Raw genomic sequence first — 27,352 nt, 5'->3', positions numbered from 1 at the left:
AATAATGTTTTAGGAGCTGTTTCTCAACAACCAAAAGTGTAAAATAATGTTTTAGGAGCTGTTTCTCAACAACCAAAGTGTCAAATAATGGTTAGAAGCTTTTTTTCAACAACCAAAAGTGTCAAATAATGTTTTAGGAGCTGTTTCTCAACAACCAAAGTGTCAAATAATGGTTAGAAGCTGTTTTTCAACAACCAAAAGTGTCAAATAATGTTTTAGGAGCTGTTTCTCAATAACCAAAAGTGTAAAATAATGTTTTAGGAGCTGTTTCTCAACAACCAAAGTGTCAAATAATGGTTAGAAGCTTTTTTTCAACAACCAAAAGTGTCAAATAATGTTTTAGGAGCTGTTTCTCAATAACCAAAAGTGTAAAATAATGTTTTAGGAGCTGTTTCTCAACAACCAAAGTGTCAAATAATGGTTAGAAGCTGTTTTTCAACAACCAAAAGTGTAAAATAATGTTTTAGGAGCTGTTTCTCAACAACCAAAGTGTCAAATAATGGTTAGAAGCTGTTTTTCAACAACCAAAAGTGTCAAATAATGTTTTAGGAGCTGTTTCTCAATAACCAAAAGTGTAAAATAATGTTTTAGGAGCTGTTTCGCAACAACCAAAGTGTCAAATAATGGTTAGAAGCTGTTTTTCAACAACCAAAAGTGTCAAATAATGTTTTAGGAGCTGTTTCTCAACAACCAAAGTGTCAAATAATGGTTAGACGCTGTTTTTCAACAACCAAAAGTGTCAAATAATGTTTTAGGAGCTGTTTCTCAACAACCAAAGTGTCAAATAATGGTTAGAAGCTGTTTTTCAACAACCAAAAGTGTCAAATAATGTTTTAGGAGCTGTTTCTCAACAACCAAAAGTGTCAAATAATGGTTAGAAGCTGTTTTTCAACAACCAAAAGTGTCAAATAATGTTTTAGGAGCTGTTTCTCAACAACCAAAAGTGTCAAATAATGTTTTAGGAGCTGTTTCTCAACAACCAAAAGTGTCAAATAATGTTTTAGGAGCTGTTTCTCAACAACCAAAAGTGTCAAATAATGTTTTAGGAGCTGTTTCTCAACAACCAAAGTGTCAAATAATGGTTAGAAGCTGTTTTTGAAAAAAATGAAAAAAACGATGGGTTATAGCCCATGATTTTTTAAAATTTGAAAAAAAGTTAGCCTCGTTTCTCATCATTTTGGACCGTGGGCTGTAGCCCATATCGTACGGCATACTATGGCACGCCGTTTTTCATAATTTTTGAGGATTTGAAAAAAATGAAAAAATAAAAAAACGATGGGTTATAGCCCATGTTTTTTGAAATTTTGGGAAAAAAAGTTAGCCTCGTTTCTCATCATTTTGGACCGTGGGCTATAGCCCATATCGTACGGCAAACTATGGCACGCCGTTTTTCATCATTTTTGAGGATTTGAAAAAAATGAAAAAATGAAAAAAACGATGGGTTATAGCCCATGTTTTTTGAAATTTTGAAAAAAAATGTTAGCCTCGTTTCTCATCATTTTGGACCATGGGCTATAGCCCATATCGTACGGCATACTATAGCGCGCCGTTTTTCATCATTTTTGAGGATTTGAAAAAAAGGACAAAATGACAAAAACGATGGGTTATAGCCCATGTTTTTTGAAATTTTGGAAAAAAAAGTTAGCCTCGTTTCTCATCATTTTGGACCATGGGCTATAGCCCATATCGTACGGCATACTATAGCGCGCCGTTTTTCATCATTTTTGAGGATTTGAAAAAAATGACGAAATGACAAAAACGATGGGTTATAGCCCATGTTTTTTGAAATTTTGAAAAAATAAGTTAGCCTCGTTTCTCATCATTTTGGACCATGGGCTATAGCCCATATCGTACGGCATACTATAACGCGCCGTTTTTCATCATTTTTGAGGATTTGAAAAAAATGACGAAATGACAAAAACGATGGGTTATAGCCCATGTTTTTTGAAATTTTGAAAAAAAAAGTTAGCCTCGTTTCTCATCATTTTGGACCATGGGCTATAGCCCATATCGTACGGCATACTATAGCGCGCCGTTTTTCATCATTTTTGAGGATTTTAAAAAAATGACAAAATGACAAAAACGATGGGTTATAGCCCATGTTTTTTGAAATTTTGAAAAAAAAAGTTAGCCTCGTTTCTCATCATTTTGGACCATGGGCTATAGCCCATATCGTACGGCATACTATAGCGCGCCGTTTTTCATCATTTTTGAGGATTTTAAAAAAATGACAAAATGACAAAAACGATGGGTTATAGCCCATGTTTTTTGAAATTTTGAAAAAAAAAGTTAGCCTCGTTTCTCATCATTCTGGACCATGGGCTATAGCCCATATCGTACGACATACTATAGCGCGCCGTTTTTCATCATTTTTGAGGATTTGAAAAAAATGACGAAATGACAAAAACGATGGGTTATAGCCCATGTTTTTTGAAATTTTGAAAAAAAAAGTTAGCCTCGTTTCTCATCATTTTGGACCATGGGCTATAGCCCATATCGTACGGCATACTATAGCGCACTGTTTTTCATCATTTTTGAGGATTTTTAAAAAATGACAAAATGACAAAAACGATGGGTTATAGCCCATGTTTTTTGAAATTTTGAAAAAATAAGTTAGCCTCGTTTCTCATCATTTTGGACCATGGGCTATAGCCCATATCGTACGGCATACTATAGCGCGCCGTTTTTCATCATTTTTGAGGATTTGAAAAAAATGACGAAATGACAAAAACGATGGGTTATAGCCCATGTTTTTTGAAATTTTGAAAAAAAAAGTTAGCCTCGTTTCTCATCATTTTGGACCATGGGCTATAGCCCATATCGTACGGCATACTATAGCGCGCCGTTTTTCATCATTTTTGAGGATTTGAAAAAAATGACAAAATGACAAAAACGATGGGTTATAGCCCATGTTTTTTGAAATTTTGAAAAAAAAAGTTAGCCTCGTTTCTCATCATTTTGGACCATGGGCTATAGCACATTTCGTACGGCATACTATAGCGCGCCGTTTTTCATCATTTTTGAGGATTTTTAAAGAATGACGAAATGACAAAAACGATGGGTTATAGCCCATGTTTTTTGAAATTTTGAAAAAAAAAGTTAGCCTCGTTTCTCATCATTTTGGACCATGGGCTATAGCCCATATCGTACGGCATACTATAGCGCGCCGTTTTTCATCATTTTTGAGGATTTGAAAAAAATGACGAAATGACAAAAACGATGGGTTATAGCCCATGTTTTTTGAAATTTTGAAAAAAAAAGTTAGCCTCGTTTCTCATCATTTTGGACCATGGGCTATAGCCCATATCGTACGGCATACTATAGCGCGCCGTTTTTCATCATTTTTGAGGATTTGAAAAAAATGACAAAATGACAAAAACGATGGGTTATAGCCCATGTTTTTTGAAATTTTGAAAAAAAAAGTTAGCCTCGTTTCTCATCATTTTGGACCATGGGCTATAGCACATTTCGTACGGCATACTATAGCGCGCCGTTTTTCATCATTTTTGAGGATTTTTAAAGAATGACGAAATGACAAAAACGATGGGTTATAGCCCATGTTTTTTGAAATTTTGAAAAAAAAAGTTAGCCTCGTTTCTCATCATTTTGGACCATGGGCTATAGCCCATATCGTACAGCATACTATAGCGCGCCGTTTTTCATCATTTTTGAGGATTTAAAAAAAATGACGAAATGACAAAAACGATGGGTTATAGCCCATGTTTTTTTAAATTTTGGGAAAAAAAGTTAGCCTCGTTTCTCATCATTTTGGACCATGGGCTATAGCCCATATCGTACGGCATACTATAGCGCACCGTTTTTCATCATTTTTGAGGATTTTAAAAAAAATGACGAAATGACAAAAACGATGGGTTATAGCCTGTGTTTTTTTTAATTTTGAAAAAAAAAGTTAGCCTCGTTTCTCATCATTTTGGACCATGGGCTATAGCCCATATCGTACGGCATACTATAGCGCGCGGTTTTTCATCATTTTTGAGGATTTAAAAAAAAGGACGAAATGACAAAAACGATGGGTTATAGCCCATGTTTTTTGAAATTTTGGAAAAAAAAGTTAGCCTCGTTTCTCATCATTTTGGACCATGGGCTATAGCCCATATCGTACGGCATACTATAGCGCGCCGTTTTTCATCATTTTTGAGGATTTTAAAAAAATGACGAAATGACAAAAACGATGGGTTATAGCCCGTGTTTTTTTTAATTTTGAAAAAAAAAGTTAGCCTCGTTTCTCATCATTTTGGACCATGGGCTATAGCCCATATCGTACGGCATACTATAGCGCGCCGTTTTTCATCATTTTTGAGGATTTAAAAAAAAGGACGAAATGACAAAAACGATGGGTTATAGCCCATGTTTTTTGAAATTTTGAAAAAAAAAGTTAGCCTCGTTTCTCATCATTTTGGACCATGGGCTATAGCCCATATCGTACGGCATACTATAGCGCGCGGTTTTTCATCATTTTTGAGGATTTTAAAAAAATTACGAAATGACAAAAACGATGGGTTATAGCCCATGTTTTTTGAAATTTTGAAAAAAAAAGTTAGCCTCGTTTCTCATCATTTTGGACCATGGGCTATAGCCCATATCGTACGGCATACTATAGCGCGCCGTTTTTCATCATTTTTGAGGATTTGAAAAAAATGACGAAATGACAAAAACGATGGGTTATAGCCCATGTTTTTTGAAATTTTGAAAAAAAAAGTTAGCCTCGTTTCTCATCATTTTGGACCATGGGCTATAGCCCATATCGTACGGCATACTATAGCGCGCCGTTTTTCATCATTTTTGAGGATTTAAAAAAAAATACGAAATGACAAAAACGATGGGTTATAGCCCATGTTTTTTGAAATTTTGAAAAAAAAAGTTAGCCTCGTTTCTCATCATTTTGGACCATGGGCTATAGCCCATATCGTACGGCGTACTATAGCGCGCCGTTTTTCATCATTTTTGAGGATTTTAAAAAAATGACGAAATGACAAAAACGATGGGTTATAGCCCATGTTTTTTGAAATTTTGAAAAAAAAAGTTAGCCTCGTTTCTCATCATTTTGGACCATGGGCTATAGCCCATATCGTACGGCATACTATAGCGCGCCGTTTTTCATAATTTTTGAGGATTTGAAAAAAAGGACAAAATGACAAAAACGATGGGTTATAGCCCATGTTTTTTGAAATTTTGGAAAAAAAAGTTAGCCTCGTTTCTCATCATTTTGGACCATGGGCTATAGCCCATATCGTACGGCATACTATAGCGCACCGTTTTTCATCATTTTTGAGGATTTTAAAAAAATTACGAAATGACAAAAACGATGGGTTATAGCCCATGTTTTTTTTAATTTTGAAAAAAAAAGTTAGCCTCGTTTCTCATCATTTTGGACCATGGGCTATAGCCCATATCGTACGGCATACTATAGCGCGCCGTTTTTCATCATTTTTGAGGATTTTTAAAAAAATTACGAAATGACAAAAACGATGGGTTATAGCCCATGTTTTTTGAAATTTTGGGAAAAAAAGTTAGCCTCGTTTCTCATCATTTTGGACCATGGGCTATAGCCCATATCGTACGGCATACTATAGCGCACCGTTTTTCATCATTTTTGAGGATTTTTAAAAAAATTACGAAATGACAAAAACGATGGGTTATAGCCCGTGTTTTTTTTAATTTTGAAAAAAAAAGTTAGCCTCGTTTCTCATCATTTTGGACCATGGGCTATAGCCCATATCGTACGGCATACTATAGCGTGCGGTTTTTCATCATTTTTGAGGATTTAAAAAAAAGGACGAAATGACAAAAACGATGGGTTATAGCCCATGTTTTTTGAAATTTTGAAAAAAAAAGTTAGCCTCGTTTCTCATCATTTTGGACCATGGGCTATAGCCCATATCGTACGGCATACTATAGCGCGCGGTTTTTCATCATTTTTGAGGATTTAAAAAAAATGACGAAATGACAAAAACGATGGGTTATAGCCCATGTTTTTTGAAATTTTGAAAAAAAAAGTTAGCCTCGTTTCTCATCATTTTGGACCATGGGCTATAGCCCATATCGTACGGCATACTATAGCGCGCCGTTTTTCATCATTTTTGAGGATTTTAAAAAAATGACGAAATGACAAAAACGATGGGTTATAGCCCGTGTTTTTTTTTAATTTTGAAAAAAAGAGTTAGCCTCGTTTCTCATCATTTTGGACCATGGGCTATAGCCCATATCGTACGGCATACTATAGCGCGCCGTTTTTCATCATTTTTGAGGATTTTAAAAAAAGGACGAAATGACAAAAACGATGGGTTATAGCCCATGTTTTTTGAAATTTTGAAAAAATAAGTTAGCCTCGTTTCTCATCATTTTGGACCATGGGCTATAGCCCATATCGTACGGCATACTATAGCGCGCGGTTTTTCATCATTTTTGAGGATTTTAAAAAAATTACGAAATGACAAAAACGATGGGTTATAGCCCATGTTTTTTGAAATTTTGAAAAAAAAAGTTAGCCTCGTTTCTCATCATTTTGGACCATGGGCTATAGCCCATATCGTACGGCATACTATAGCGCGCCGTTTTTCATCATTTTTGAGGATTTGAAAAAAATGACGAAATGACAAAAACGATGGGTTATAGCCCATGTTTTTTGAAATTTTGAAAAAAAAAGTTAGCCTCGTTTCTCATCATTTTGGACCATGGGCTATAGCCCATATCGTACGGCATACTATAGCGCGCCGTTTTTCATCATTTTTGAGGATTTGAAAAAAATGACGAAATGACAAAAACGATGGGTTATAGCCCATGTTTTTTGAAATTTTGAAAAAATAAGTTAGCCTCGTTTCTCATCATTTTGGACCATGGGCTATAGCCCATATCGTACGGCATACTATAGCGCGCCGTTTTTCATCATTTTTGAGGATTTGAAAAAAATGACGAAATGACAAAAACGATGGGTTATAGCCCATGTTTTTTGAAATTTTGAAAAAAAAAGTTAGCCTCGTTTCTCATCATTTTGGACCATGGGCTATAGCCCATATCGTACGGCATACTATAGCGCGCCGTTTTTCATCATTTTTGAGGATTTGAAAAAAATGACGAAATGACAAAAACGATGGGTTATAGCCCATGTTTTTTGAAATTTTGAAAAAAAATGTTAGCCTCGTTTCTCATCATTTTGGACCATGGGCTATAGCCCATATCGTACGGCATACTATAGCGTGCCGTTTTTCATCATTTTTGAGGATTTAAAAAAAATGACGAAATGACAAAAACGATGGGTTATAGCCCATGTTTTTTGAAATTTTGGAAAAAAAAGTTAGCCTCGTTTCTCATCATTTTGGACCATGGGCTATAGCCCATATCGTACGGCATACTATAGCGCGCCGTTTTTCATCATTTTTGAGGATTTGAAAAAAAGGACAAAATGACAAAAACGATGGGTTATAGCCCATGTTTTTTGAAATTTTGGAAAAAAAAGTTAGCCTCGTTTCTCATCATTTTGGACCATGGGCTATAGCCCATATCGTACGGCATACTATAGCGCGCCGTTTTTCATCATTTTTGAGGATTTGAAAAAAATGACGAAATGACAAAAACGATGGGTTATAGCCCATGTTTTTTGAAATTTTGAAAAAATAAGTTAGCCTCGTTTCTCATCATTTTGGACCATGGGCTATAGCCCATATCGTACGGCATACTATAACGCGCCGTTTTTCATCATTTTTGAGGATTTGAAAAAAATGACGAAATGACAAAAACGATGGGTTATAGCCCATGTTTTTTGAAATTTTGAAAAAAAAAGTTAGCCTCGTTTCTCATCATTCTGGACCATGGGCTATAGCCCATATCGTACGACATACTATAGCGCGCCGTTTTTCATCATTTTTGAGGATTTGAAAAAAATGACGAAATGACAAAAACGATGGGTTATAGCCCATGTTTTTTGAAATTTTGAAAAAAAAAGTTAGCCTCGTTTCTCATCATTTTGGACCATGGGCTATAGCCCATATCGTACGGCATACTATAGCGCACTGTTTTTCATCATTTTTGAGGATTTTTAAAAAATGACAAAATGACAAAAACGATGGGTTATAGCCCATGTTTTTTGAAATTTTGAAAAAATAAGTTAGCCTCGTTTCTCATCATTTTGGACCATGGGCTATAGCCCATATCGTACGGCATACTATAGCGCGCCGTTTTTCATCATTTTTGAGGATTTGAAAAAAATGACGAAATGACAAAAACGATGGGTTATAGCCCATGTTTTTTGAAATTTTGAAAAAAAAAGTTAGCCTCGTTTCTCATCATTTTGGACCATGGGCTATAGCCCATATCGTACGGCATACTATAGCGCGCCGTTTTTCATCATTTTTGAGGATTTGAAAAAAATGACAAAATGACAAAAACGATGGGTTATAGCCCATGTTTTTTGAAATTTTGAAAAAATAAGTTAGCCTCGTTTCTCATCATTTTGGACCATGGGCTATAGCCCATATCGTACGGCATACTATAGCGCGCCGTTTTTCATCATTTTTGAGGATTTGAAAAAAATGACGAAATGACAAAAACGATGGGTTATAGCCCATGTTTTTTGAAATTTTGAAAAAAAAAGTTAGCCTCGTTTCTCATCATTTTGGACCATGGGCTATAGCCCATATCGTACGGCATACTATAGCGCGCCGTTTTTCATCATTTTTGAGGATTTGAAAAAAATGACGAAATGACAAAAACGATGGGTTATAGCCCATGTTTTTTGAAATTTTGAAAAAATAAGTTAGCCTCGTTTCTCATCATTTTGGACCATGGGCTATAGCCCATATCGTACGGCATACTATAACGCGCCGTTTTTCATCATTTTTGAGGATTTGAAAAAAATGACGAAATGACAAAAACGATGGGTTATAGCCCATGTTTTTTGAAATTTTGAAAAAAAAAGTTAGCCTCGTTTCTCATCATTTTGGACCATGGGCTATAGCCCATATCGTACGGCATACTATAGCGCGCCGTTTTTCATCATTTTTGAGGATTTGAAAAAAATGACGAAATGACAAAAACGATGGGTTATAGCCCATGTTTTTTGAAATTTTGAAAAAATAAGTTAGCCTCGTTTCTCATCATTTTGGACCATGGGCTATAGCCCATATCGTACGGCATACTATAACGCGCCGTTTTTCATCATTTTTGAGGATTTGAAAAAAATGACGAAATGACAAAAACGATGGGTTATAGCCCATGTTTTTTGAAATTTTGAAAAAAAAAGTTAGCCTCGTTTCTCATCATTCTGGACCATGGGCTATAGCCCATATCGTACGACATACTATAGCGCGCCGTTTTTCATCATTTTTGAGGATTTGAAAAAAATGACGAAATGACAAAAACGATGGGTTATAGCCCATGTTTTTTGAAATTTTGAAAAAAAAAGTTAGCCTCGTTTCTCATCATTTTGGACCATGGGCTATAGCCCATATCGTACGGCATACTATAGCGCACTGTTTTTCATCATTTTTGAGGATTTTTAAAAAATGACAAAATGACAAAAACGATGGGTTATAGCCCATGTTTTTTGAAATTTTGAAAAAATAAGTTAGCCTCGTTTCTCATCATTTTGGACCATGGGCTATAGCCCATATCGTACGGCATACTATAGCGCGCCGTTTTTCATCATTTTTGAGGATTTGAAAAAAATGACGAAATGACAAAAACGATGGGTTATAGCCCATGTTTTTTGAAATTTTGAAAAAAAAAGTTAGCCTCGTTTCTCATCATTTTGGACCATGGGCTATAGCCCATATCGTACGGCATACTATAGCGCGCCGTTTTTCATCATTTTTGAGGATTTGAAAAAAAGGACAAAATGACAAAAACGATGGGTTATAGCCCATGTTTTTTGAAATTTTGGAAAAAAAAGTTAGCCTCGTTTCTCATCATTTTGGACCATGGGCTATAGCCCATATCGTACGGCATACTATAGCGCGCCGTTTTTCATCATTTTTGAGGATTTGAAAAAAATGACGAAATGACAAAAACGATGGGTTATAGCCCATGTTTTTTGAAATTTTGAAAAAATAAGTTAGCCTCGTTTCTCATCATTTTGGACCATGGGCTATAGCCCATATCGTACGGCATACTATAACGCGCCGTTTTTCATCATTTTTGAGGATTTGAAAAAAATGACGAAATGACAAAAACGATGGGTTATAGCCCATGTTTTTTGAAATTTTGAAAAAAAAAGTTAGCCTCGTTTCTCATCATATTGGACCATGGGCTATAGCCCATATCGTACGGCATACTATAGCACGCCGTTTTTCATCATTTTTGAGGATTTTAAAAAAATGACAAAATGACAAAAACGATGGGTTATAGCCCATGTTTTTTGAAATTTTGAAAAAAAAAGTTAGCCTCGTTTCTCATCATTTTGGACCATGGGCTATAGCCCATATCGTACGGCATACTATAGCGCGCCGTTTTTCATCATTTTTGAGGATTTTAAAAAAATGACAAAATGACAAAAACGATGGGTTATAGCCCATGTTTTTTGAAATTTTGAAAAAAAAAGTTAGCCTCGTTTCTCATCATTCTGGACCATGGGCTATAGCCCATATCGTACGACATACTATAGCGCGCCGTTTTTCATCATTTTTGAGGATTTGAAAAAAATGACGAAATGACAAAAACGATGGGTTATAGCCCATGTTTTTTTAAATTTTGAAAAAAAAAGTTAGCCTCGTTTCTCATCATTTTGGACCATGGGCTATAGCCCATATCGTACGGCATACTATAGCGCACTGTTTTTCATCATTTTTGAGGATTTTTAAAAAATGACAAAATGACAAAAACGATGGGTTATAGCCCATGTTTTTTGAAATTTTGAAAAAATAAGTTAGCCTCGTTTCTCATCATTTTGGACCATGGGCTATAGCCCATATCGTACGGCATACTATAGCGCGCCGTTTTTCATCATTTTTGAGGATTTGAAAAAAATGACGAAATGACAAAAACGATGGGTTATAGCCCATGTTTTTTGAAATTTTGAAAAAAAAAGTTAGCCTCGTTTCTCATCATTTTGGACCATGGGCTATAGCCCATATCGTACGGCATACTATAGCGCGCCGTTTTTCATCATTTTTGAGGATTTGAAAAAAATGACGAAATGACAAAAACGATGGGTTATAGCCCATGTTTTTTGAAATTTTGAAAAAATAAGTTAGCCTCGTTTCTCATCATTTTGGACCATGGGCTATAGCCCATATCGTACGGCATACTATAGCGCGCCGTTTTTCATCATTTTTGAGGATTTGAAAAAAATGACGAAATGACAAAAACGATGGGTTATAGCCCATGTTTTTTGAAATTTTGAAAAAAAAAGTTAGCCTCGTTTCTCATCATTTTGGACCATGGGCTATAGCCCATATCGTACGGCATACTATAACGCGCCGTTTTTCATCATTTTTGAGGATTTGAAAAAAATGACGAAATGACAAAAACGATGGGTTATAGCCCATGTTTTTTGAAATTTTGAAAAAAAAAGTTAGCCTCGTTTCTCATCATTCTGGACCATGGGCTATAGCCCATATCGTACGACATACTATAGCGCGCCGTTTTTCATCATTTTTGAGGATTTGAAAAAAATGACGAAATGACAAAAACGATGGGTTATAGCCCATGTTTTTTGAAATTTTGAAAAAAAAAGTTAGCCTCGTTTCTCATCATTTTGGACCATGGGCTATAGCCCATATCGTACGGCATACTATAGCGCACTGTTTTTCATCATTTTTGAGGATTTTTAAAAAATGACAAAATGACAAAAACGATGGGTTATAGCCCATGTTTTTTGAAATTTTGAAAAAATAAGTTAGCCTCGTTTCTCATCATTTTGGACCATGGGCTATAGCCCATATCGTACGGCATACTATAGCGCGCCGTTTTTCATCATTTTTGAGGATTTGAAAAAAATGACGAAATGACAAAAACGATGGGTTATAGCCCATGTTTTTTGAAATTTTGAAAAAAAAAGTTAGCCTCGTTTCTCATCATTTTGGACCATGGGCTATAGCCCATATCGTACGGCATACTATAGCGCGCCGTTTTTCATCATTTTTGAGGATTTGAAAAAAATGACAAAATGACAAAAACGATGGGTTATAGCCCATGTTTTTTGAAATTTTGAAAAAATAAGTTAGCCTCGTTTCTCATCATTTTGGACCATGGGCTATAGCCCATATCGTACGGCATACTATAGCGCGCCGTTTTTCATCATTTTTGAGGATTTGAAAAAAATGACGAAATGACAAAAACGATGGGTTATAGCCCATGTTTTTTGAAATTTTGAAAAAAAAAGTTAGCCTCGTTTCTCATCATTTTGGACCATGGGCTATAGCCCATATCGTACGGCATACTATAGCGCGCCGTTTTTCATCATTTTTGAGGATTTGAAAAAAATGACGAAATGACAAAAACGATGGGTTATAGCCCATGTTTTTTGAAATTTTGAAAAAAAAAGTTAGCCTCGTTTCTCATCATTTTGGACCATGGGCTATAGCCCATATCGTACGGCATACTATAGCGCGCCGTTTTTCATCATTTTTGAGGATTTGAAAAAAATGACGAAATGACAAAAACGATGGGTTATAGCCCATGTTTTTTGAAATTTTGAAAAAATAAGTTAGCCTCGTTTCTCATCATTTTGGACCATGGGCTATAGCCCATATCGTACGGCATACTATAGCGCGCCGTTTTTCATCATTTTTGAGGATTTTAAAAAAAATGACAAAATGACAAAAACGATGGGTTATAGCCCATGTTTTTTGAAATTTTGAAAAAAAAAGTTAGCCTCGTTTCTCATCATTGTGGACCATGGGCTATAGCCCATATCGTACGGCATACTATAGCGCGCCGTTTTTCATCATTTTTGAGGATTTGAAAAAAATGACGAAATGACAAAAACGATGGGTTATAGCCCATGTTTTTTGAAATTTTGAAAAAAAAAAGTTAGCCTCGTTTCTCATCATTCTGGACCATGGGCTATAGCCCATATCGTACGACATACTATAGCGCGCCGTTTTTCATCATTTTTGAGGATTTGAAAAAAATGACGAAATGACAAAAACGATGGGTTATAGCCCATGTTTTTTGAAATTTTGAAAAAAAAAGTTAGCCTCGTTTCTCATCATTTTGGACCATGGGCTATAGCCCATATCGTACGGCATACTATAGCGCACTGTTTTTCATCATTTTTGATGATTTTTAAAAAATGACAAAATGACAAAAACGATGGGTTATAGCCCATGTTTTTTGAAATTTTGAAAAAATAAGTTAGCCTCGTTTCTCATCATTTTGGACCATGGGCTATAGCCCATATCGTACGGCATACTATAGCGCGCCGTTTTTCATCATTTTTGAGGATTTGAAAAAAATGACGAAATGACAAAAACGATGGGTTATAGCCCATGTTTTTTGAAATTTTGAAAAAAAAAGTTAGCCTCGTTTCTCATCATTTTGGACCATGGGCTATAGCCCATATCATACGGCATACTATAGCGCGCCGTTTTTCATCATTTTTGAGGATTTGAAAAAAATGACAAAATGACAAAAACGATGGGTTATAGCCCATGTTTTTTGAAATTTTGAAAAAAAAAAGTTAGCCTCGTTTCTCATCATTTTGGACCATGGGCTATAGCCCATATCGTACGGCATACTATAGCGCGCCGTTTTTCATCATTTTTGAGGATTTAAAAAAATGAAAAAATGACAAAAACGATGGGTTATAGCCCATGTTTTTTGAAATTTTGAAAAAAAAAGTTAGCCTCGTTTCTCATCATTCTGGACCATGGGCTATAGCCCATATCGTACGGCATACTATAGCGCGCCGTTTTTCATCATTTTTGAGGATTTGAAAAAAATGACGAAATGACAAAAACGATGGGTTATAGCCCATGTTTTTTGAAATTTTGAAAAAAAAAGTTAGCCTCGTTTCTCATCATTTTGGACCATGGGCTATAGCCCATATCGTACGGCATACTATAGCGCGCCGTTTTTCATCATTTTTGAGGATTTAAAAAAAATGACGAAATGACAAAAACGATGGGTTATAGCCCATGTTTTTTGAAATTTTGAAAAAAAATGTTAGCCTCGTTTCTCATCATTTTGGACCATGGGCTATAGCCCATATCGTACGGCATACTATAGCGCGCCGTTTTTCATCATTTTTGAGGATTTGAAAAAAATGACGAAATGACAAAAACGATGGGTTATAGCCCATGTTTTTTGAAATTTTGAAAAAAAAAGTTAGCCTCGTTTCTCATCATTTTGGACCATGGGCTATAGCCCATATCGTACGGCATACTATAGCGTGCCGTTTTTCATCATTTTTGAGGATTTAAAAAAAATGACGAAATGACAAAAACGATGGGTTATAGCCCATGTTTTTTGAAATTTTGAAAAAAAAAGTTAGCCTCGTTTCTCATCATTTTGGACCATGGGCTATAGCCCATATCGTACGGCATACTATAGCGCGCCGTTTTTCATCATTTTTGAGGATTTGAAAAAAAGGACAAAATGACAAAAACGATGGGTTATAGCCCATGTTTTTTGAAATTTTGAAAAAAAAAGTTAGCCTCGTTTCTCATCATTTTGGACCATGGGCTATAGCCCATATCGTACAGCATACTATAGCGCGCCGTTTTTCATCATTTTTGAGGATTTAAAAAAAATGACGAAATGACAAAAACGATGGGTTATAGCCCATGTTTTTTGAAATTTTGAAAAAATAAGTTAGCCTCGTTTCTCATCATTTTGGACCATGGGCTATAGCCCATATCGTACGGCATACTATAGCGCGCCGTTTTTCATCATTTTTGAGGATTTGAAAAAAAGGACAAAATGACAAAAACGATGGGTTATAGCCCATGTTTTTTTAAATTTTGGGAAAAAAAGTTAGCCTCGTTTCTCATCATTTTGGACCATGGGCTATAGCCCATATCGTACGGCATACTATAGCGCACCGTTTTTCATCATTTTTGAGGATTTTAAAAAAAATGACGAAATGACAAAAACGATGGGTTATAGCCCGTGTTTTTTTTAATTTTGAAAAAAAAAGTTAGCCTCGTTTCTCATCATTTTGGACCATGGGCTATAGCCCATATCGTACGGCATACTATAGCGCGCGGTTTTTCATCATTTTTGAGGATTTAAAAAAAAGGACGAAATGACAAAAACGATGGGTTATAGCCCATGTTTTTTGAAATTTTGGAAAAAAAAGTTAGCCTCGTTTCTCATCATTTTGGACCATGGGCTATAGCCCATATCGTACGGCATACTATAGCGCGCCGTTTTTCATCATTTTTGAGGATTTAAAAAAAATGACGAAATGACAAAAACGATGGGTTATAGCCCGTGTTTTTTTTAATTTTGAAAAAAAAAGTTAGCCTCGTTTCTCATCATTTTGGACCATGGGCTATAGCCCATATCGTACGGCATACTATAGCGCGCCGTTTTTCATCATTTTTGAGGATTTAAAAAAAAGGACGAAATGACAAAAACGATGGGTTATAGCCCATGTTTTTTGAAATTTTGAAAAAAAAAGTTAGCCTCGTTTCTCATCATTTTGGACCATGGGCTATAGCCCATATCGTACGGCATACTATAGCGCGCGGTTTTTCATCATTTTTGAGGATTTTTAAAAAATTACGAAATGACAAAAACGATGGGTTATAGCCCATGTTTTTTGAAATTTTGAAAAAAAAAGTTAGCCTCGTTTCTCATCATTTTGGACCATGGGCTATAGCCCATATCGTACGGCATACTATAGCGCGCCGTTTTTCATCATTTTTGAGGATTTGAAAAAAATGACGAAATGACAAAAACGATGGGTTATAGCCCATGTTTTTTGAAATTTTGAAAAAAAAAGTTAGCCTCGTTTCTCATCATTTTGGACCATGGGCTATAGCCCATATCGTACGGCATACTATAGCGCGCCGTTTTTCATCATTTTTGAGGATTTAAAAAAAATGACGAAATGACAAAAACGATGGGTTATAGCCCGTGTTTTTTTTAATTTTGAAAAAAAAAGTTAGCCTCGTTTCTCATCATTTTGGACCATGGGCTATAGCCCATATCGTACGGCATACTATAGCGCGCCGTTTTTCATCATTTTTGAGGATTTAAAAAAAAGGACGAAATGACAAAAACGATGGGTTATAGCCCATGTTTTTTGAAATTTTGAAAAAAAAAGTTAGCCTCGTTTCTCATCATTTTGGACCATGGGCTATAGCCCATATCGTACGGCATACTATAGCGCGCGGTTTTTCATCATTTTTGAGGATTTTTAAAAAATTACGAAATGACAAAAACGATGGGTTATAGCCCATGTTTTTTGAAATTTTGAAAAAAAAAGTTAGCCTCGTTTCTCATCATTTTGGACCATGGGCTATAGCCCATATCGTACGGCATACTATAGCGCGCCGTTTTTCATCATTTTTGAGGATTTGAAAAAAATGACGAAATGACAAAAACGATGGGTTATAGCCCATGTTTTTTGAAATTTTGAAAAAAAAAGTTAGCCTCGTTTCTCATCATTTTGGACCATGGGCTATAGCTCATATCGTACGGCATACTATAGCGCGCCGTTTTTCATCATTTTTGAGGATTTTAAAAAAAGTGACGAAATGACAAAAACGATGGGTTATAGCCCATGTTTTTTGAAATTTTGAAATAAAAAGTTAGCCTCGTTTCTCATCATTTTGGACCATGGGCTATAGCCCATATCGTACGGCATACTATAGCGCGCCGTTTTTCATCATTTTTGAGGATTTTAAAAAAAATACGAAATGACAAAAACGATGGGTTATAGCCCATGTTTTTTGAAATTTTGAAAAAAAAAAGTTAGCCTCGTTTCTCATCATTTTGGACCATGGGCTATAGCCCATATCGTACGGCGTACTATAGCGCGCCGTTTTTCATCATTTTTGAGGATTTTATAAAAATGACGAAATGACAAAAACGATGGGTTATAGCCCATGTTTTTTGAAATTTTGAAAAAAAAAGTTAGCCTCGTTTCTCATCATTTTGGACCATGGGCTATAGCCCATATCGTACGGCATACTATAGCGCGACGTTTTTCATCATTTTTGAGGATTTTAAAAAAAATACGAAATGACAAAAACGATGGGTTATAGCCCATGTTTTTTGAAATTTTGAAAAAAAAAGTTAGCCTCGTTTCTCATCATTTTGGACCATGGGCTATAGCCCATATCGTACGGCGTACTATAGCGCGCCGTTTTTCATCATTTTTGAGGATTTTAAAAAAATGACGAAATGACAAAAACGATGGGTTATAGCCCATGTTTTTTGAAATTTTGAAAAAAAAAGTTAGCCTCGTTTCTCATCATTTTGGACCATGGGCTATAGCCCATATCGTACGGCATACTATAGCGCGCCGTTTTTCATAATTTTTGAGGATTTGAAAAAAAGGACAAAATGACAAAAACGATGGGTTATAGCCCATGTTTTTTGAAATTTTGGAAAAAAGAGTTAGCCTCGTTTCTCATCATTTTGGACCATGGGCTATAGCCCATATCGTACGGCATACTATAGCGCGCGGTTTTTCATCATTTTTGAGGATTTAAAAAAAATTACGAAATGACAAAAACGATGGGTTATAGCCCATGTTTTTTGAAATTTTGAAAAAAAAAGTTAGCCTCGTTTCTCATCATTTTGGACCATGGGCTATAGCCCATATCGTACGGCATACTATAGCGCGCCGTTTTTCATCATTTTTGAGGATTTGAAAAAAATGACGAAATGACAAAAACGATGGGTTATAGCCCATGTTTTTTGAAATTTTGAAAAAATAAGTTAGCCTCGTTTCTCATCATTTTGGACCATGGGCTATAGCCCATATCGTACGGCGTACTATAGCGCGCCGTTTTTCATCATTTTTGAGGATTTTTAAAAAAATTACGAAATGACAAAAACGATGGGTTATAGCCCATGTTTTTTGAAATTTTGGGAAAAAAAGTTAGCCTCGTTTCTCATCATTTTGGACCATGGGCTATAGCCCATATCGTACGGCATACTATAGCGCACCGTTTTTCATCATTTTTGAGGATTTTTAAAAAAATTACGAAATGACAAAAACGATGGGTTATAGCCCGTGTTTTTTTTAATTTTGAAAAAAAAAGTTAGCCTCGTTTCTCATCATTTTGGACCATGGGCTATAGCCCATATCGTACGGCATACTATAGCGCGCGGTTTTTCATCATTTTTGAGGATTTAAAAAAAAGGACGAAATGACAAAAACGATGGGTTATAGCCCATGTTTTTTGAAATTTTGAAAAAAAAAGTTAGCCTCGTTTCTCATCATTTTGGACCATGGGCTATAGCCCATATCGTACGGCATACTATAGCGCGCCGTTTTTCATCATTTTTGAGGATTTTAAAAAAATGACGAAATGACAAAAACGATGGGTTATAGCCCGTGTTTTTTTTAATTTTGAAAAAAAGAGTTAGCCTCGTTTCTCATCATTTTGGACCATGGGCTATAGCCCATATCGTACGGCATACTATAGCGCGCCGTTTTTCATCATTTTTGAGGATTTTAAAAAAAGGACGAAATGACAAAAACGATGGGTTATAGCCCATGTTTTTTGAAATTTTGAAAAAAAAAGTTAGCCTCGTTTCTCATCATTTTGGACCATGGGCTATAGCCCATATCGTACGGCATACTATAGCGCGCGGTTTTTCATCATTTTTGAGGATTTAAAAAAAATTACGAAATGACAAAAACGATGGGTTATAGCCCATGTTTTTTGAAATTTTGAAAAAAAAAGTTAGCCTCGTTTCTCATCATTTTGGACCATGGGCTATAGCCCATATCGTACGGCATACTATAGCGCACCGTTTTTCATCATTTTTGAGGATTTTAAAAAAAATACGAAATGACAAAAACGATGGGTTATAGCCCATGTTTTTTTTAATTTTGAAAAAAAAAGTTAGCCTCGTTTCTCATCATTTTGGACCATGGGCTATAGCCCATATCGTACGGCATACTATAGCGCGCCGTTTTTCATCATTTTTGAGGATTTTTAAAAAAAATACGAAATGACAAAAACGATGGGTTATAGCCCATGTTTTTTGAAATTTTTGAAAAAAAAGTTAGCCTCGTTTCTCATCATTTTGGACCATGGGCTATAGCCCATATCGTACGGCATACTATAGCGCGCCGTTTTTCATCATTTTTGAGGATTTGAAAAAAAGGACAAAATGACAAAAAAGATGGGTTATAGCCCATGTTTTTTGAAATTTTGGAAAAAAAAGTTAGCCTCGTTTCTCATCATTTTGGACCATGGGCTATAGCCCATATCGTACGGCATACTATAGCGCACCGTTTTTCATCATTTTTGAGGATTTAAAAAAAATGACGAAATGACAAAAACGATGGGTTATAGCCCATGTTTTTTTTAATTTTGAAAAAAAAAGTTAGCCTCGTTTCTCATCATTTTGGACCATGGGCTATAGCCCATATCGTACGGCGTACTATAGCGCGCCGTTTTTCATCATTTTTGAGGATTTAAAAAAAATGACGAAATGACAAAAACGATGGGTTATAGCCCATGTTTTTTGAAATTTTGAAAAAAACCGTTAGCCTCGTTTCTCATCATTTTGGACCATGGGCTATAGCCCATATCGTACGGCATACTATAGCGCGCCGTTTTTCATCATTTTTGAGGATTTGAAAAAAGGACAAAATGACAAAAACGATGGGTTATAGCCCATGTTTTTTGAAATTTTGGAAAAAAAAGTTAGCCTCGTTTCTCATCATTTTGGACCATGGGCTATAGCCCATATCGTACGGCATACTATAGCGCACCGTTTTTCATCATTTTTGAGGATTTTAAAAAATTACGAAATGACAAAAACGATGGGTTATAGCCCATGTTTTTTTTAATTTTGAAAAAAAAAGTTAGCCTCGTTTCTCATCATTTTGGACCATGGGCTATAGCCCATATCGTACGGCATACTATAGCGCGCCGTTTTTCATCATTTTTGAGGATTTGAAAAAAATGACGAAATGACAAAAACGATGGGTTATAGCCCATGTTTTTTGAAATTTTGAAAAAAAAAGTTAGCCTCGTTTCTCATCATTTTGGACCATGGGCTATAGCCCATATCGTACGGCATACTATAGCGCACCGTTTTTCATCATTTTTGAGGATTTAAAAAAAATGACGAAATGACAAAAACGATGGGTTATAGCCCATGTTTTTTTTTATTTTGAAAAAAAAAGTTAGCTTCGTTTCTCATCATTTTGGACCATGGGCTATAGCCCATATCGTACGGCATACTATAGCGCGCCGTTTTTCATCATTTTTGAGGATTTTAAAAAAAGGACGAAATGACAAAAACGATGGGTTATAGCCCATGTTTTTTGAAATTTTGAAAAAAAAAGTTAGCCTCGTTTCTCATCATTTTGGACCATGGGCTATAGCCCATATCGTACGGCATACTATAGCGCGCGGTTTTTCATCATTTTTGAGGATTTTAAAAAAATTACGAAATGACAAAAACGATGGGTTATAGCCCATGTTTTTTGAAATTTTGAAAAAAACAGTTAGCCTCGTTTCTCATCATTTTGGACCATGGGCTATAGCCCATATCGTACGGCATACTATAGCGCGCCGTTTTTCATCATTTTTGAGGATTTGAAAAAAATGACGAAATGACAAAAACGATGGGTTATAGCCCATGTTTTTTGAAATTTTGAAAAAAAAAGTTAGCCTCGTTTCTCATCATTTTGGACCATGGGCTATAGCCCATATCGTACGGCATACTATAGCGCGCCGTTTTTCATCATTTTTGAGGATTTTTAAAAAATGACGAAATGACAAAAACGATGGGTTATAGCCCATGTTTTTTGAAATTTTGAAAAAAAAAGTTAGCCTCGTTTCTCATCATTTTGGACCATGGGCTATAGCCCATATCGTACGGCATACTATAGCGCGCCGTTTTTCATCATTTTTGAGGATTTTTAAAAAATTACGAAATGACAAAAACGATGGGTTATAGCCCATGTTTTTTGAAATTTTGAAAAAAAAAGTTAGCCTCGTTTCTCATCATTTTGGACCATGGGCTATAGCCCATATCGTACGGCGTACTATAGCGCGCCGTTTTTCATCATTTTTGAGGATTTAAAAAAAATGACGAAATGACAAAAACGATGGGTTATAGCCCATGTTTTTTGAAATTTTGAAAAAAAACGTTAGCCTCGTTTCTCATCATTTTGGACCATGGGCTATAGCCCATATCGTACGGCATACTATAGCGCGCCGTTTTTCATCATTTTTGAGGATTTGAAAAAAGGACAAAATGACAAAAACGATGGGTTATAGCCCATGTTTTTTGAAATTTTGGAAAAAAAAGTTAGCCTCGTTTCTCATCATTTTGGACCATGGGCTATAGCCCATATCGTACGGCATACTATAGCGCACCGTTTTTCATCATTTTTGAGGATTTTAAAAAAATGACGAAATGACAAAAACGATGGGTTATAGCCCATGTTTTTTTTAATTTTGAAAAAAAAAGTTAGCCTCGTTTCTCATCATTTTGGACCATGGGCTATAGCCCATATCGTACGGCATACTATAGCGCGCCGTTTTTCATAATTTTTGAGGATTTGAAAAAAATGACGAAATGACAAAAACGATGGGTTATAGCCCATGTTTTTTGAAATTTTGGAAAAAAAAGTTAGCCTCGTTTCTCATCATTTTGGACCATGGGCTATAGCCCATATCGTAAGGCATACTATAGCGCGCCGTTTTTCATAATTTTTGAGGATTTTAAAAAAAGGACGAAATGACAAAAACGATGGGTTATAGCCCATGTTTTTTTAAATTAAAAAAAAAAAAGTTAGCCTCGTTTCTCATCATTTTGGACCATGGGCTATAGCCCATATCGTACGGCATACTATAGCGCGCCGTTTTTCATCATTTTTGAGGATTTAAAAAAAATGACGAAATGACAAAAACGATGGGTTATAGCCCATGTTTTTTGAAATTTTGAAAAAAAAAGTTAGCCTCGTTTCTCATCATTTTGGACCATGGGCTATAGCCCATATCGTACGGCATACTATAGCGCGCCGTTTTTCATCATTTTTGAGGATTTAAAAAAAAGGACGAAATGACAAAAACGATGGGTTATAGCCCATGTTTTTTGAAATTTTGAAAAAAAAAGTTAGCCTCGTTTCTCATCATTTTGGACCATGGGCTATAGCCCATATCGTACGGCGTACTATAGCGCGCCGTTTTTCATCATTTTTGAGGATTTTTAAAAAATGACGAAATGACAAAAACGATGGGTTATAGCCCATGTTTTTTGAAATTTTGAAAAAAAAAGTTAGCCTCGTTTCTCATCATTTTGGACCATGGGCTATAGCCCATATCGTACGGCATACTATAGCGCGCCGTTTTTCATCATTTTTGAGGATTTTAAAAAAATTACGAAATGACAAAAACGATGGGTTATAGCCCATGTTTTTTGAAATTTTGAAAAAAAAAGTTAGCCTCGTTTCTCATCATTTTGGACCATGGGCTATAGCCCATATCGTACGGCATACTATAGCGCGCCGTTTTTCATCATTTTTGAGGATTTGAAAAAAATGACAAAATGACAAAAACGATGGGTTATGGCCCATGTTTTTTGAAATTTTGAAAAAAAAAGTTAGCCTCGTTTCTCATCATTTTGGACCATGGGCTATAGCCCATATCGTACGGCATACTATAGCGCGCCGTTTTTCATCATTTTTGAGGATTTGAAAAAAATGACGAAATGAAAAAAACGATGGGTTATAGCCCATGTTTTTTGAAATTTTGAAAAAAAAAGTTAGCCTCGTTTCTCATCATTTTGGACCATGGGCTATAGCCCATATCGTACGGCATACTATAGCGCGCCGTTTTTCATCATTTTTGAGGATTTAAAAAAAATGACGAAATGACAAAAACGATGGGTTATAGCCCATGTTTTTTGAAATTTCAAAAAAAAAAGTTAGCCTCGTTTCTCATCATTTTGGACCATGGGCTATAGCCCATATCGTACGGCATACTATAGCGCGCCGTTTTTCATCATTTTTGAGGATTTGAAAAAAATGACAAAATGACAAAAACGATGGGTTATAGCCCATGTTTTTTGAAATTTTGAAAAAAAAAGTTAGCCTCGTTTCTCATCATTTTGGACCGTGGGCTATAGCCCATATCGTACGGCATACTATAGCGCGCCGTTTTTCATCATTTTTGAGGATTTTTAAAAAAATGACGAAATGACAAAAACGATGGGTTATAGCCCATGTTTTTTGAAATTTTGGAAAAAAAAGTTAGCCTCGTTTCTCATCATTTTGGACCATGGGCTATAGCCCATATCGTACGGCATACTATAGCGCACCGTTTTTCATCATTTTTGAGGATTTTAAAAAAATGACGAAATGACAAAAACGATGGGTTATAGCCCATGTTTTTTGAAATGTTGAAAAAAAAAGTTAGCCTCGTTTCTCATCATTTTGGACCATGGGCTATAGCCCATATCGTACGGCATACTATAGCGCGCCGTTTTTCATCATTTTTGAGGATTTTAAAAAAATGACAAAATGACAAAAACGATGGGTTATAGCCCATGTTTTTTGAAATTTTGGAAAAAAAAGTTAGCCTCGTTTCTCATCATTTTGGACCATGGGCTATAGCCCATATCGTACGGCATACTATAGCGCACCGTTTTTCATCATTTTTGAGGATTTTTAAAAAATGACGAAATGACAAAAACGATGGGTTATAGCCCATGTTTTTTTTAATTTTGAAAAAAAAAGTTAGCCTCGTTTCTCATCATTTTGGACCATGGGCTATAGCCCATATCGTACGGCATACTATAGCGCGCCGTTTTTCATCATTTTTGAGGATTTTAAAAAAATTACGAAATGACAAAAACGATGGGTTATAGCCCATGTTTTTTTAAATTTTGAAAAAAAAAGTTAGCCTCGTTTCTCATCATTTTGGACCATGGGCTATAGCCCATATCGTACGGCATTCTATAGCGCGCCGTTTTTCATCATTTTTGAGGATTTGAAAAAAATGACGAAATGACAAAAACGATGGGTTATAGCCCATGTTTTTTGAAATTTTGAAAAAAAAAGTTAGCCTCGTTTCTCATCATTTTGGACCATGGGCTATAGCCCATATCGTACGGCATACTATAGCGCACTGTTTTTCATCATTTTTGAGGATTTTTAAAAAATGACGAAATGACAAAAACGATGGGTTATAGCCCATGTTTTTTGAAATTTTGAAAAAAAAAGTTAGCCTCGTTTCTCATCATTTTGGACCATGGGCTATAGCCCATATCGTACAGCATACTATAGCGCGCCGTTTTTCATCATTTTTGAGGATTTAAAAAAAATGACGAAATGACAAAAACGATGGGTTATAGCCCATGTTTTTTGAAATTTTGAAAAAAAGAAGTTAGCCTCGTTTCTCATCATTTTGGACCATGGGCTATAGCCCATATCGTACGGCATACTATAGCGCACCGTTTTTCATCATTTTTGAGGATTTAAAAAAAATGACGAAATGACAAAAACGATGGGTTATAGCCCATGTTTTTTTTAATTTTGAAAAAAAAAGTTAGCCTCGTTTCTCATCATTTTGGACCATGGGCTATAGCCCATATCGTACGGCATACTATAGCGCGCCGTTTTTCATCATTTTTGAGGATTTAAAAAAAAGGACGAAATGACAAAAACGATGGGTTATAGCCCATGTTTTTTGAAATTTTGAAAAAAAAAGTTAGCCTCGTTTCTCATCATTTTGGACCATGGGCTATAGCCCATATCGTACGGCATACTATAGCGCGCGGTTTTTCATCATTTTTGAGGATTTTTAAAAAATTACGAAATGACAAAAACGATGGGTTATAGCCCATGTTTTTTGAAATTTTGAAAAAAAAAGTTAGCCTCGTTTCTCATCATTTTGGACCATGGGCTATAGCCCATATCGTACGGCATACTATAGCGCGCCGTTTTTCATCATTTTTGAGGATTTTTAAAAAATGACGAAATGACAAAAACGATGGGTTATAGCCCATGTTTTTTGAAATTTTGGAAAAAAAAGTTAGCCTCGTTTCTCATCATTTTGGACCATGGGCTATAGCCCATATCGTACGGCATACTATAGCGCGCCGTTTTTCATCATTTTTGAGGATTTTAAAAAAATTACGAAATGACAAAAACGATGGGTTATAGCCCATGTTTTTTGAAATTTTGAAAAAAAAAGTTAGCCACGTTTCTCATCATTTTGGACCATGGGCTATAGCCCATATCGTACGGCGTACTATAGCGCGCCGTTTTTCATCATTTTTGAGGATTTAAAAAAAATGACGAAATGACAAAAACGATGGGTTATAGCCCATGTTTTTTGAAATTTTGGAAAAAAAAGTTAGCCTCGTTTCTCATCATTTTGGACCATGGGCTATAGCCCATATCGTACGGCATACTATAGCGCACCGTTTTTCATCATTTTTGAGGATTTTTAAAAAATGACGAAATGACAAAAACGATGGGTTATAGCCCATGTTTTTTTTAATTTTGAAAAAAAAAGTTAGCCTCGTTTCTCATCATTTTGGACCATGGGCTATAGCCCATATCGTACGGCATACTATAGCGCGCCGTTTTTCATCATTTTTGAGGAATTTAAAAAAAGGACGAAATGACAAAAACGATGGGTTATAGCCCATGTTTTTTTTTATTTTGAAAAAAAAAGTTAGCCTCGTTTCTCATCATTTTGGACCATGGGCTATAGCCCATATCGTACGGCATACTATAGCGCGCCGTTTTTCATCATTTTTGAGGATTTAAAAAAAATGACGAAATGACAAAAACGATGGGTTATAGCCCATGTTTTTTGAAATTTTGAAAAAAAAAGTTAGCCTCGTTTCTCATCATTTTGGACCATGGGCTATAGCCCATATCGTACGGCATACTATAGCGCGCCGTTTTTCATCATTTTTGAGGATTTAAAAAAAATGACGAAATGACAAAAACGATGGGTTATAGCCCATGTTTTTTGAAATTTAAAAAAAAAAAGTTAGCCTCGTTTCTCATCATTTTGGACCATGGGCTATAGCCCATATCGTACGGCATACTATAGCGCGCCGTTTTTCATCATTTTTGAGGATTTGAAATGACAAAAACGATGGGTTATAGCCCATGTTTTTTGAAATTTTGGAAAAAAAAGTTAGCCTCGTTTCTCATCATTTTGGACCATGGGCTATAGCCCATATCGTACGGCATACTATAGCGCACCGTTTTTCATCATTTTTGAGGATTTTAAAAAAATGACGAAATGACAAAAACGATGGGTTATAGCCCATGTTTTTTGAAATTTTGAAAAAAAAAGTTAGCCTCGTTTCTCATCATTTTGGACCATGGGCTATAGCCCATATCGTACGGCATACTATAGCGCGCCGTTTTTCATAATTTTTGAGGATTTTAAAAAAATTACGAAATGACAAAAACGATGGGTTATAGCCCATGTTTTTTGAAATTTTGAAAAAAAAAGTTAGCCTCGTTTCTCATCATTTTGGACCATGGGCTATAGCCCATATCGTACGGCATACTATAGCGCGCCGTTTTTCATCATTTTTGAGGATTTGAAAAAAATGACGAAATGACAAAAACGATGGGTTATAGCCCATGTTTTTTGAAATTTAAAAAAAAAAAGTTAGCCTCGTTTCTCATCATTTTGGACCATGGGCTATAGCCCATATCGTACGGCATACTATAGCGCGCCGTTTTTCATCATTTTTGAGGATTTGAAATGACAAAAACGATGGGTTATAGCCCATGTTTTTTGAAATTTTGGAAAAAAAAGTTAGCCTCGTTTCTCATCATTTTGGACCATGGGCTATAGCCCATATCGTACGGCATACTATAGCGCACCGTTTTTCATCATTTTTGAGGATTTTAAAAAAATGACGAAATGACAAAAACGATGGGTTATAGCCCATGTTTTTTGAAATTTTGAAAAAAAAAGTTAGCCTCGTTTCTCATCATTTTGGACCATGGGCTATAGCCCATATCGTACGGCATACTATAGCGCGCCGTTTTTCATAATTTTTGAGGATTTTAAAAAAATTACGAAATGACAAAAACGATGGGTTATAGCCCATGTTTTTTGAAATTTTGAAAAAAAAAGTTAGCCTCGTTTCTCATCATTTTGGACCATGGGCTATAGCCCATATCGTACGGCATACTATAGCGCGCCGTTTTTCATCATTTTTGAGGATTTAAATTTTTTTACGAAATGACAAAAACGATGGGTTA

The sequence above is a fragment of the Protomyctophum bolini genome, assembly GCF_963924005.1.
Source record: "Protomyctophum bolini genome assembly, chromosome: 3".
NCBI lineage: Eukaryota > Metazoa > Chordata > Actinopteri > Myctophiformes > Myctophidae > Protomyctophum > Protomyctophum bolini.
This window is presented reverse-complemented; position numbering follows the sequence as displayed.